The 14,655-nt window shown below is 32.5% G+C and overlaps 1 long non-coding RNA gene across 1 annotated transcript; it reads left to right on the top strand.

Moving 5' to 3' along the window:
• Positions 1-476: 476 nt before the first annotated feature.
• LOC127862851 (uncharacterized) lies at positions 477-10,400 on the top strand. Its single transcript, XR_008040819.1, has 3 exons — positions 477-750; positions 9,320-9,402; positions 10,260-10,400. It is a non-coding gene; the product is annotated as an uncharacterized LOC127862851 (long non-coding RNA).
• The last annotated feature ends 4,255 nt before the right edge of the window (positions 10,401-14,655 follow it).

Raw genomic sequence — 14,655 nt, 5'->3', positions numbered from 1 at the left:
ATGATGACTTTCCGCTACCACTTGATCCGGCAATAATGAAAGTTGCAGGGCATTCAAATTTATTACAACAACAACAACAACATGACGTTTATTAAACTCAAATCACAAATACAGTGACACATGAGTATACAGTGGCAATGCATTTTTTACAAAAAGTTATTAACAATTGTGACATGGTGTTAACTATTATTAAGAAATTATAAGAGAGAAAGAGAAATGAAGATAAGATATGGGACATACATTTGAATTGAGTGGGGGAATGCTGATGTTGACCTAAGAAATAAACATTATTTCATTTGGCCTCAATAACCTGTTTGTTTACCTGGGTAACTGAAACAGACTATAGTTATGTTGTTGTTTTTTTCGTTTGGCTCTATTTAAAGCCCATTGAATTTGATTGGTTAATTTATTTTTAGCTATGGCGCTTCGCTGATCTATGTGTAAACCCTGTTATTAGGTCAGAAATGTGCGTTTTATTTGTGTTTTCACTCTTTTATCTGTGGAATAATCGCGGAGAGTGATTCATTAGAAGTTTGCATATTAACTTAAGTAATGTGGAGATTTAAAATTTGTGCACTGTACTTGTCTGTTTAAGGTAATTGTATTTGGGATTAATTGGAGTATTGAAATGATGATCAAATGTGAAATGACACGTTCACGTTACAATGACCGATGTTTATTCACAACATTGTCACTGTCAGGCCAGATAACCATGCCCATGTTTGACTTGTGTCAGTGACCATGTGATTCGTAAGTAAAACTTTATGTTATTGTTTCAGCAAGTAGCTGTATAATATAATAATGTACAAAAATGTGTCAATTTGACCTATAGTAGTGAAATTGCATGACATACATTACTGTGCATGTATTTTTGTAAGTGTACACATGGCACATGAACTTGATGAAGTTTTATTAACTGTAAAGGTGAAAGGTATAGATGAGTTTCAAGTGTCATTGATTAGAAACATATATCATTGAGTATTCAAGTAAGGTTAACATTAAACTTGAGGTACAAACATGCACATTGCATACAATTTGGCTAGTAAAAAGTTTAAAATTAAAAATTACAATTGTTAACAACAATTAAGAGTAAATAAGTAATTTGTGGTATTGATAATGGTTGCCGGATTGGAAAATAAATATGCATAAACAATAATTTAAACATGCGTAGTGAATGAAGTAAGTTATTCAACATTTACTACGATGTAGTAATACCAATTAATATGTAAGATATGCATTCATCTTATAAAATCTTGATTGATTTATTGAAACAAAATGCCAAATATACTGACTGTATAAGAAAATATTTTGTTCTCTACATAATTAAGCTTATCATCGTGTTACTGTTTAAAGTAATATTTTTATGGATGTGGATTAGTCCTATGAAATATAATTGTAAAAAAATAAAATAATAAATAAATAAATAAAAGATGATTAACATATGCACCAAGCTAAACTATTCAACGGGTTTATGTTTGAAATAATATTTTTATGAATTTGTATAAGATTTTAAATCCTGTAAGGTTCTTGTAGTCAACAATTCTTTGAATTTTAGTGTATTTTTTCTTCAGTAGTAGTATCCTTTTATAAACTTCTTTCTGTGTTCACTAACAAAGAGACATATAAGTATGTAGAGAATAAAATCATTTTATATTAATTAGTTATACTTAATTTTTTAATAAAACTTTTTGCTTTAACATTTTTCATTCAGGTTATTTCAAATACACTTTTGTCTTGTAATTATTTTCTTCAATGTCCTAAAATAGTTTTATCTTTGTGATTATTATAGGTCTATTTTTGAACTTTTGTTGAAGTAAATATTTTCTAAATAATTTTCTACAAATTTCGTTTTTGTAAACTACTGATTCAAAAATATTTTTCTTAAAACTATTTCTTAGGCTTTTTTTTTTTTTTTTTTTTTTTTTTGATAAAACTTCTTCCTAAAACATTGCTTTTCTTAAAAAAATAAATAAATAAAATCACTAATAAATTTCTTAAACTAAGTTTCCTAAACCATTCACCTTAAAAATATTTTCCATTTAACTTTTTTTTCTATTTAGCTAACAACTTTTTAAAATTATTTTCATATTTAAAAAATATTTTCATAAAACCATTTTGCATAAATTAGTAATGCGAATTTTTTTGTGTGAAGATTTTAATTAAAACTATTTGCTTTAACATTTTTCATTCAAGTAATTTCAAATACAATTTTGTCGTGTAATTATTTTCTTCAATGTTCTAAAATAGTTTTATCTTCATGTGATTATTGTTGATCTATTTTCTTTTCAACTTTTGTTAGAGTCAATATGTTCTAAATAATTTTCTACAACTTTCGTTTTTTAAACAACTGCTTCAAAAATATATATTTTTTAGACAACTGCTTCACAAATATTTTTCTTAAAACTATTTCGTAGTTTTTTTTTGTTTTTTTGTTTTTTTATAAAACTTCATTCTAAAAAAAGTTCTTCAACTTTGTCCTAAAACATTGCTTTTCTAAAAATAAAAACACTCGTAAATAAATTTCTTAAACTTAGTTTGAAAAACATTCTTCTAAATTATTCACATTAAAAAAATATTTTGCTTTCAACTTTTTTTTTTTTTTTTTTTACTTTCCAAAATCAAATTTTCAAAAATAGATTGCATAGTCTTCTCATTTTATTTTATTTTTCTTAATCTAATTTTCAAAAAAAGTCCGAATAACTTTTCATACTAAATTATTTCTTAAGCTTATTTTCAAAAACAGTTTCTTATATTTAAAAAAAAAACAACATGTGTATAACTTCTCAGATTCAAAAAAGTATGTTCGTATGTGTATAACTTTCCAAATTCATAAAATTATAGGACCATTTTGCTTTCATGATTTAAAATTTTGAAGATTTTAAATAAAACTGTTAACATTTAACATTTTTCAATGTTCTAAAATAGTTTCATCTTCATGTGATTATTGTTGATCAAATATTTATCTCACACGTGTTTGTTCCATTTGTTATGTTATCGAGGTGGTGTGTATATCAATTCCTAAATGTTTTGCTAATACGAAGATTTTTTAATAACATTTTCATACAACTTAATTCTTAAAAAATTGTTCTTTAACTTATTTTCAAAAACTTTCTCATAAAACACTGCTTTTCTAGAAAAAATTCACTCGTAAATTAATTTCTTAAACTTATTTTAAAAAACTTTCTTCTAAATACATAAACCTACGTTTTTCATTCAAATTCTTTAAATTATTTTCATTAGTAAAATTATTTTCATAAAACCATTTTGCATTAATGAGTTATATTAAACATTTTACAATGTTGATAATTTTAATTAAAACTTTTTGCTTTAACATTTTTCATTCAAGTAATTTCAAATACAATTTTGTCTTGTAATTATTTTGTGTAATTATTTTCTTCAATGATCTAAAATAGTTTCATTTTAATTTGATATAAACTATGAAAACCAGCCATTACTTGTTAGTTATTAATTATGTGATAATTGTTTATCAAATTTAATATGATCTCACAAGTGTTTGTTCCATTTGCTGTTTAATCGTGATGGTGTTTTTATCAATTCCTAAATGTTTTGCTAAACATAATGTGCTCACAGTTCTCTTGTTATATTTTAAGTGGTGAATATTTGCATACATGTCATTTTCCTCACTACCTTTATTAACAGAGACATCTTCTGGTGATAAGTTTAATACTATGTACTTGCAACTAGTTTCATATTGTGTTTCTGTTCACGCGTAATATTTATATCATGAGTATATGACTCAGACAATACAATTTTAAAACTGATTTTATCTAGTTTTTTCTATGACCTCACAACAAACAAAAGACACATGCCTTAAGTGTCTTAAATTGTTTTGTGATTTTAACATTTGCAAATATTTTCGATCACCCTCATTCATCTTGCTTTTTATGGTTAGTGTTATATGCAGACGCGCATAACAGTTTGAATTCAGAAAACAGATTTTTTGTGCAGATTGTGTATCACGTGATGAACAGTGGGAGGTGTATATTTTGCGGCACTATTAGAATTTGTAATGCAGATTTTTAGTGCAGATTATGATGAAACCCTTTTCGTCTGCGTCAATAATTTGTCGTAGAATTGTGGTTTATAATAGCGTTAGAAAAAAAAGATTGAGTTCTGAATACAGATTTATAGTGCAGATTGTGTAACTTCTATTTGGATGTAAGCGTTAGATGTAGATGTGCACAACAGATTGAGTTCTGAATACAGATTTATAGTGCATTGTGTAACTTTTATTTACATGCTTCTATACGATCTTCGCAAGTTTTATACGCGTGGTAAAGCGTTGGGGAAAAAATGAGCACCTATAAATCTGTATCCAGATAACTTTCACATCGTGCTTATACGATTTAATTCTGGATTATACGAGATTGTTGCCTATTGATCTGTGTACATTGAAATGCGCGTATACGGTCTTAAAGCCCACTCTCAATATGATGCCGGTGGAGCCCCGGTGCGTGATCCGGGATCTACCGAGATGAACCGGGGCTCTACCTGGATAAACCGGGGACGACGGGGATGAACCGGGGACAACTGGGGCTCGACGCTCCACCGGGTAAGTATTAAAATGTTTATACCTGCGGGATGAACCGGTAGTTACCGTGAAGGACCGGCATCGAACGGCGCGGCACCGGAAACAACCGGGACGGCACCGGGAACAACCCGGACGGCACCGTTGCTCCACCGGGGCCCATACAAACCCCGGCAGAGCTACAGCAACGCCCCGGTTGTCGCAGGTGGTGCCCAGGTGGAGCCCTGGTGAATGCCGGCAGAGTCCCGATATAGCCAGGTTCATTGGTAAACCGGCATTCGCCGGGGCTCCGTCTGGTCATTACCGGCGACGACCGCGATTAAATCGGGGCGTTGCCGTAGCTCTGTCGGGGTCTGTTGCCAAGATAGCCCCGGTGAGTCTCGGCGGAGTTACGGTAGACCGGTGCTTTGCCGGAACGCTGCCGGCTTTTACCGGGGCTCCACCTGGGCATTACCGGCGACAACCTGGGCTCTGCCGGGGCTTCACCGGGATAAACCGTAGCTTGTTCGGGTTTGACCTGGACTCTGCCACATTCATGTTTAATAATATTGAGTATCTGTTCATCTTCACCCAGCTAACATTCACATGCGCATATATACGGTCTTATTTGCATTACAGAGCTAAAGAAACCCTATCAATGTGCATCAAGTCGATATATTAAGGTGGCTTATTCGCTAGTAATTGTATTAAATAACTAATGACATTAAATTTTTCTGCGTCCATACAATTTTCGCATGGCTTGAGACGTATTAAAAAGTGTTGTGGAACTTATGAACGTCTATTAATCGGCGTATAGACAACGATTACATCGTGCGTATCCCATCAAACTTAGGTTGTTCACGGACCGTTTTACGTCACAACTGAATACATTTTACACTTACTCTTGCATGCTTAATTTCCATTACATGGATCGCGATTTTAACTAAAATAAAAATATTTTAGTCGCAATTAAAGCAGTATAAGAACGCACATGGATAAGGATTGCATTACTTATTTAATGCCATAAATTAAGATGTTCGTGTCGACTGAGCGCAAATGTATATGGAAAAATCCCATACAATCACCGATTGTAACCGTATACGCGCCCTGTTAGTGCTGTCGTAACGCATGCATATTAATAGGACTTATTAGTTTGCCGTCGAATTTAAAATCCATATAAAAACCTGTGAAATACACTGTGAAGGTTGTTGGCATGAATAAGGATTAATATGGTATCACAAGTTCCCCGTTGAAATTAGATCCATATAAGAATCTGTGAGGATGCGTTGAAACGCATGCAGATTTAAAGGGTTTCATTGGTTGTCCGTCGCAAGTAAACTTTATAAGAATCTTAGAAATGCCATGTGAATGTTGTCAAAACGCCAGCAGATTTAAAGGGCTTTATTATTTTTCTTTCGCAAATTAATCACATATAAAAACCTGAGATATGCCTTGTAAAGTTGTTCAGGACGCATGCAGATTGTTCGGGCTTCAGTAGTTATCCGTCGCATGAAACCAAAATCGGAACCTGCTCAGACTTTGGACCTGGACGCAGATGATTAGGGACTCACTACGTTTTAAATGCAATTAAGAGATTATAGCACACGGGATAAAACACTTATAAATCTTCAATACTGTCGGAACACATGCAGATTGATAGGGCTGCAATAGTTTTCCGTCGAAATCAACCACCTATAATTCAAAGAATCTTCTTAGATTGTTTAGACGTAAATAAGGTGTTCATAACGCATTTAATGGAATAAACCCCGTATAAGCATTAGTTTAATAATATCTTTTAATATAGCATAGAGACCGTATAAGAATACGGGAATGTCAACTGGATGCAGATTATAGGGCTTCATTTGTTATCAATTGCAATTTAAAAACATATTGAAACATCTGAAGATTGTACGGATGTATATAAATATAGTTTACTAAATAAACATCAAACCATAAGCAGACAAATAATGTTTATTAAATGTTAATTAAATAAAATTCATACAATTAATAGTTGTAGTCGGCATCTATATAGATCTGTTCCGGAGAATACACCTGCATACAAACTGAAAATACTCAATTTCTGATGACGCATAGACACTGGGATATACACTCAATGACAGTCTGCTCTATACGATCTGTTATGCACGTCTGCACATAACATCAACCGCTTTTTATCAAGAGAATGTACTTGTATGAAAATAATTGACTGTGCAAAAAAAAAAAAAAAAAAAAAAATACACGTGTTATGCTTTAACAAATACAGTTTTAGAGTTCGTTATTTTTTAGTAATATCATATTTTTCACAATTAAACTATAAAAAAAAATGGCGCATAAGTTACATAATGCTCAAACATAATGCCTTAATAAAGAGAAAAAAACTTTTGACATTTTAATCACTGAATAGCTTATTGCATTCTAGGTATATACACGGAGTAGTGTTAACATTGCACGACTGAACACAGGAAAGCATTCTTATATTGTAATGCATATCATGGTGGGAATGTTTATCTAAACAATAAACTCATACCCGCTATTCTTATTTTGGTTTTGTTTTAATAATTTTCAAAGAATTGTTTGTGAACATCGCTTACTGAAACTGTCGAATAATTACATTACATCTTTTAAAGGTTACATCTCTACTTTATGAAATTTTATCTCCCTTACAACCTTAAAATCTAATCGGATATCACAGCTTTAAATTAATAACAATAACTATGAATGTGAACATAAATATCTGAATAAAAATAGGTTTTAACCATTAAACAAAAATCATTTCCCTCTTGCGTGTTTATATACTGCACCAAGTATGTTTTAATCCAGTATGTACATGCATTTTTCTTATTACCGATTAGCTGAACATTATTCATATTTAATAAATACAAAATATTATTCATAAGTTAATACAAACATATCAATTGACTTTAAAATTGTAATGGGACCTGTAAACAATTAAAACTAGAAACATCGCTTTGGAGAGATAATTACCAAGCATTTGGATGTTAAGATATATCCGATGAAAATCACTAGATTATTTCACTTGCTTTGTAAATGATCAAAGTTAAATCAGCGTGAATCGTACATGTAAACAAAACTGTCACGCCTGTTACTCTGACCCGATGAAATCACGTGACCAAGTCTACTACACCCGTCAATCACGTTCCCACGCACTTGTCAATAACCTATAGTCTGTTCCAATATTTGAAGTTACTAATCATTTAAAATGTATTACGCCCAGGTAAAAGACCAGTTACCAGGTCATATAATCAACTAGACACACACCACGTCTCCAATGCCCTAAATAATTATTACTTAGGAAAATGTATGTTAGTTATTTCTCAAATAGATCTTACCAAACCATGTAATGTGAAAATTATGCGTCTATGACTATATTGTTCTGTATACTCAATTACTTGTAACTTGCAATTGTAACTTGAGTTAAATAAAGTTCTGTTCTGTTCTGGAATTTACATGGAAAAAAGACATGCTGATCATTTAACCCAGAATTTATCTCAAAACACACACATTTAAATATAAAGTTAACCCGATTGAAATTAAAAAATGAAAACCATTGAAATAGAATATCACATAAATTGATTTACTTTATAGCTTCTCGATGACTAGATATAAGCCTAAGCTGTAGATTAATTTTGATTCGAAATTTACTAAACATCAACAACATGGCTTTTTCTTTTTTGTCACACATTTTTAGGATTAACTCGCTAATTACCAATTATGTTTATTGAAATGACACTATCATCTGTTTATCTTTATTGCTTCATGATATGTTTGATCACGTCTCTTTCATTCATATTCTCACCGATCGTCAAACATTGAATAAGTGCGTTTGATATTTTTTCAATTTATTACATCTCTAATATTTTAGAGGCAGAACATAAAAAAAGACTTAACAAAAGAATAAAACAACTTAACAAACTTATTTCGGCTTCAAATCATACTGCTGACATTCGTAAAGTAAACCAAATAAAGCCTTTAGGGCTTTCCCACGCAGATGTTATTGGTTTAAAGTAACAGGTTGTTTTTGCAACGGATAGGAATCTTTATTATTCAACCAGTTGTTGATAAAATTCCTGGGTATTTTTTTCTCAATATGTGTTGAAATTTCACAGCACCTACTTAACTGCCGGGTTGCTTAGCATTACAATAGTATTCTGAAAGAATACGCTCCTTTTGTAATTTATCCATGGTAAATCAATATTGCTTGTTTATTTATAAACATTGACAGTGTGCACTATTCAAAAACAACTTTAAAAATGAACAACATGAATATTCAATGCATATAAAATATTTATTTTATACACATAATGATCTCATTACAAAACATGTTCAGTACATAATTTTATTTGTTAAATGTGATAAAACACTGATGAGTTTTCTGATATTTCTTTGTTTACAAACATGTGCTTTTCATCTCTCTCAATTGTCCCCCCTACATTCAACAAGACTGGAGGAGTATCCCCCCCTTACATTAGCAATCAAATCAAACAGTATGTTCCCTGATACTATACAAAGTTAATATTATAAACATAATAACATTACAAAATATCAAACATTTACAAAACATGTTAACAATTTAAGGTAACAAGCTTTTCAAAGTAGTACATTGAGAAATATTAAGGGTTACACCAAAAACTGTAGCATTTCCGTTTGCAAAATGTCGTATGTCTATATATGTTTGGTTGCTTATTTTACAAAATGACAAAAACACATTATTTTCAAACGAAAATTGTTCCGTTCGATACAATAAAACCAATGGTGTTGTATTCATTTCAGAAGGCTTCCATTGCTGTGGAGTGCATTGAACGACATCATGGCCTAGAAGAACATACCCGGGGATAATACCAGCAGCAACAAGTGTAAGTAAAGTTATCCTTTTCATCATGACAGTTCTACACTTCACGTTTTTTGTTTTTTGTAAAAGTTCGTTCTGGATATTTACATTGTTTACATCATACACAAAAGATACATTCCCATCAATATTATCTGAACACTCCATTTCTACTAGAAGATCAATCCTTGACTGAATAATAACTTTGAATTACTGTGTTTTTAAATCAGTTACAGCGAAACAATCTGTCTTCTATCTGTGTAATTGTAAGCACCATTTTTTTCATCTTGGCTTTCCATTGATCCGTTTTCATTATGGCTAGAAAGTCTTTGCTCTCTATAACTCGTTTGTGAAGGAAAACCATTTCTGGGGTAATATTCGAAATGACCATCATTTCTTCCCAAGAACGTATTATGGCATTTTCATCGACTTCTTTCAGCATATCCTCGAAATAAAACTCAAGTTGATACTCCTCATCATCACATATCATGAGGCAGTCATGTTCTCTCTGTGAAGGGTGATTGGTTTGACAACCATAACAGTTCTTTCGAACAGTCATTGTTTTGACTTCACATAAAGCTTTTGCGTATAAAAAGTCAAAGTAGGAACGCATCATCATGACACTCGCTGAAGTTGAGATGTCTAATTGAGGGGGTGATGAAAATTCCACCCCCTCAGTCATGTTATTCTCTTCTTTCCCCATTTCATTGTTTAATGATAAAACACTATGTCCATCTTTACAACTGAGCTTAAAATCTTGAGATGATGAACAAGCCATATTCACTATGTGCTTCTGTCACTTGTTGAAGTGGGAATGAAACACATAACTTGGGGATTTCTTTATATAGCTTTATATCTAACGAATTTTGTTTTCAAATTTTTCAGACCACGCAACCGCCAAAATGCCTGCCGCCATTTTGAAGCATGTCTGAGTGAACCGATGGTTTCCATGGATTCCATGAAGATTCAATTGATTTGTTGGTTTTTAATTGTCCAATTATTTTTAAAAATAAACATTTTGGTGAATGCTGTTTGTGTTCTTCCAACGGATCATCTTCTTTCCCCCATTGGTGTAATCGTACTGCACACGAAAAACATTCTACTGTATCGTTTTTACCTGTGTAATAAAAGCCAGCTGATGATAACTGAAACTTGTTCGGTTGAATTTGAGGTGACCATAGATCAAATGTTTTAAGTCTATCTTCATAAAATGTGAGATGTTCAAATTTGAACTCGAGTTCTTGAAATGCATTCATGGTGACTGTCCCTCTAAAAAATGAAATCAGTAGTTCAACACTTTCTTGAAAACTACACATCGTTTCAAACATTGTCGTTGGTAAAATCAACTTGTTTTTTCCTTTTTTAAAAACCAGTTTTACTCGAGATCGTCTCTTTTTCAAAACTAGGGTAAAGTTATTGTCAAGTGTACAACTTATTTCTTTACACACCGGTGACCAGGTTATGTTTTCAAAACCATATTGCTTAAAATAAGATAGTGTATCTTCAGAAAACAGTAACTGTGCCTGTGCCATTATTCTATACGAAAATACACGCACGTATTGTACCCGCAAACGTCCACAAAAATTACACAAATGGATGAAAAGATAAACCACTTAATCCAACGGCACTATTAAACCGTGCATACTTGTACCTTAACGATCTTATTATAACGCATCAATATGGCGGATCCATCCTACATTAAACCGACTAAAATCGTCAATATAGCGGCAATCATTCAAACCGCCAAAATGCTCGCTCATGAAATGTTAAACCGATAGTAGTAAAACAGCTAAAATGCTCACTTATCATATTGAAAACCGATACAAGTGAAATCGTCAATATAGCGGCAATTATTCGAACCGCCCGCTAAAATGCTCACGTATTATATTTCAAACCGACGGAGACCGTCAAGATGGCCGCAAAACCGCCAACATTCTTACTCATACGAAACCGCTAAAAACCGACGGAAGTGAAACCGTCAAGATGGCGTCAAACCGCCAACATTCTTACTCAGCATATATCAAACCGCGAAAAACCGACGGTTGTAAACCGCCAAGAAGACCGCCAAACCTATCAACCAAGCAGAAGACCGATCTCACTCCATTTCAACCAATCAGAACATTGGGATCTCAAAGATGGCGTCCAAGATGGCCACGAAATACCTACTTTCCTACTACTCACAGGCTAATCAGGGACGACACTTTCCGCTGTTATGATTTTTTTGTTAAAATGAAGTCCCTTCCTAGCAAAAATCAATATGGGCGGAAAGTGTCGTCCCTGATTAGCCTGTGCGAACTTAACAAGCTAATCTGGGACGACACTTTACGCACATGCATTATGCCCAGTTTTCTCAGAACACGACACAAATAATAGCCGTTGGTGAACTCGGTTGCATTTGCAGATTTCTGCATACAAAGATATATTTAAACTTAATCCAATGTTTCATTTGTCTATGTTAAATTCCCTTATTGTACAAGAAAGTAAGTAAGTTTATTGTAAACATAAGCCAAATTAGAAGAATAGTCTATATAATTTTTATGTTACATCTAGAACAACTTGACGAATAGACGTCTTTGTAAGCACTTTCTTGCAGTTTGGAAGCACCAGGGATTCCGCTAAGTGATGCAAATCCCGACTTCATTATCAATTTGTCCCTAGTCATTTTGATGAACGCATAGTTAAAATTTACACTTTATTTTATTGTGAATTCATTTGTAAATGAATTTGATAAAAAATACATGTCGCTGTTAATGAGCGTGACACTTCGTGCGAAAATTACGTCATAAGAAAATGCATTGTGGGAATGTTGGTTAAAGTTACCGGTGGTTAAATTCCTTATGCGCGGTTAGGTTACTTTGCGGTATATCGTGTTTATACAATCGAGTTACCTTGAAGGTTACTATACCTGAATAACCGCAAACTTACCAAGGTTTGAATGTTACCGAGCGGTAACTTTAACCAGCGTTTATACAATCGGGTGCTGCAGTGTACCAGTAACAAGCAAAGGGGGGTTATCTTTCCTAGCAGACGCTCTATATAGCATTTGTCGTCTGCTGCAACAGGCAGTGGTTGTCTTTCCATACCGTACCTAAGGCTTCTAAGCACATACTGATTTGCAAAATATGGTCTGTAACATAAGTGTGAGCTAACGCTCACACTAAAAATTAAAAAGGCAGTTTTCTTGTTTACAAATCAACATCAATAACTCAGTTTCGTTTCGACTCGATGCTATTAATCCATTTGGAATAACACCATCGTGGTTTAGAACCCTATAATCGGAAATACTTATCTTATTGGTCTATAATCGATACATATTTTTAAGAAATGTTTCATTACTGATGTTTAAGATTTGGCAGTCACTACCAATTAAAAACAATGTTAAAGTATGTTTATCCCATTTGTATACCGACATTGACGGTATAACATATGAAATAAACTAGCCGGTCTCCCACCTTGTTGAACATACCTGTCGCGTGCACGGACTACTTTTTTTTTACCACTGAATGATTTGTCATAAGAAATCTCTAGAGTCGAGAAAATGTTGGCTTTAAAACTATAAATACGACCTTCAACCTTTAGATCTAGTCGAGGAACACAAATTTCGTCAATCTATTAACATTTAAGCACGCAAAAATCTGGTCTTGTAAATAAGGATATGCGTTATATAAATATAAAGCAATGACGTTTTGTATCCGAATGCAAAACCAACAACAACGATGAGCAATTGAGCGTGTCTGCAATAACTCTTGTGATCAAACATTTAAACTATATTTTCATAGTATTTTTATTTGAAATCACAACCCACTTTCAATGTACAACATTATTCCCACTTAAATCTATGGATATGTACTCTAACCAGAGTGCAAGAAAATACTTTAATCAGCAAAAAACACATCGCTTACATCAACATGTAAATGTATATCTCTGTAACATCGCTTACATCAACATGTAAATGTATATCTCTTACATCAACATGTAAATATATATCTCTTTAAGGCACAAAAATCACATCGCTTACATCAACATGTAAATGTATATCTCTTTAAGGCACAAAAATCACATCGCTTACATCAACATGTAAATGTATATCTCTTTAAGGCACAAAAATCACATCGCTTACATCAACATGTAAATGTATATCTCTTTAAGGCACAAAAATCACATCGCTTACATCAACATGTAAATGTATATCTCTTTAAGGCACAAAAATCACATCGCTTACATCAACATGTAAATGTATATCTCTTTAAGGCACAAAAATCACATCGCTTACATCAACATGTAAATGTATATCTCTTTAAGGCAAACACATCGCTTACATCAATATGTAAATGTATATCTCTTTAAGGCACAACACATCGCTTACATCAATATGTAAATGTATATCTCTTTAAGGCACACACATCGCTTACATCAACATGTAAATGTATATCTCTTTAAGGCACAACACATCGCTTACATCAACATGTAAATGTATATCTCTTTAAGGCACATACACTTTAATATGTTCATAACAAATTAAAAGTAAAAGCAATAATAACAACACAAAATAAATGCAATATTTTGCACGTAGAGACCCTCATAACCATACCATTTCTTAAAGATCATTCCGATCCAAATTAATTAAAAAATATAGGTAAAGTGATATATACGACGGAACTCAAAGTGAATCAAAGTTAACTGTTTTAAAGCCATCTCTGGCTACTCTCCAGTTAAATGTTCACCGCCATCTGTCAAAATCTCATCATAATGTTTCTAACCTTCAACAATTAAAGGTTTTTCCTATATTCAAAGGCATATTCACGAATTATCGGTAAGTCATGACTAGTGCCTATATACAAAATCAATAAATAAAGTTGATTTATTTGGACAGTAATTATGTAACCTCTACGGACAAATCACTGGTTATAAATGATGGAAAGTACCATGAGTTGTGTAATGTGCTCTGTCTAAACCATACAACAACAATGCATGTACGCGAGAATATAGACACTTACAAATATAATACGCTAGACATTATACATGTATTACAATTAACTTAACAGACACCAGGTTACAGTCTAAAGGAATATAAAATTTTTTACTTTTTTGAATACTCTTAACAGTAATCTCAGGAGTTTGAAGATATTTATATAAATCAGACATAGACATAGGAAATCATGCACTAAATTAGGAAGTCCCTGATCGATATCAGGTACTCAAGCGTTTGAAAAAAACTTGAAGCAGTACGTATAATTTATACAAGCTATAATTATGTAACATGTTTATTTGGAGTAGACAA

This window comes from Dreissena polymorpha, chromosome 1 (assembly GCF_020536995.1).
Source record: "Dreissena polymorpha isolate Duluth1 chromosome 1, UMN_Dpol_1.0, whole genome shotgun sequence".
Lineage (NCBI taxonomy): Eukaryota > Metazoa > Mollusca > Bivalvia > Myida > Dreissenidae > Dreissena > Dreissena polymorpha.
Note: the sequence above shows the minus strand (reverse complement) of the source record. Positions and strands in the feature narration are given on the sequence as shown.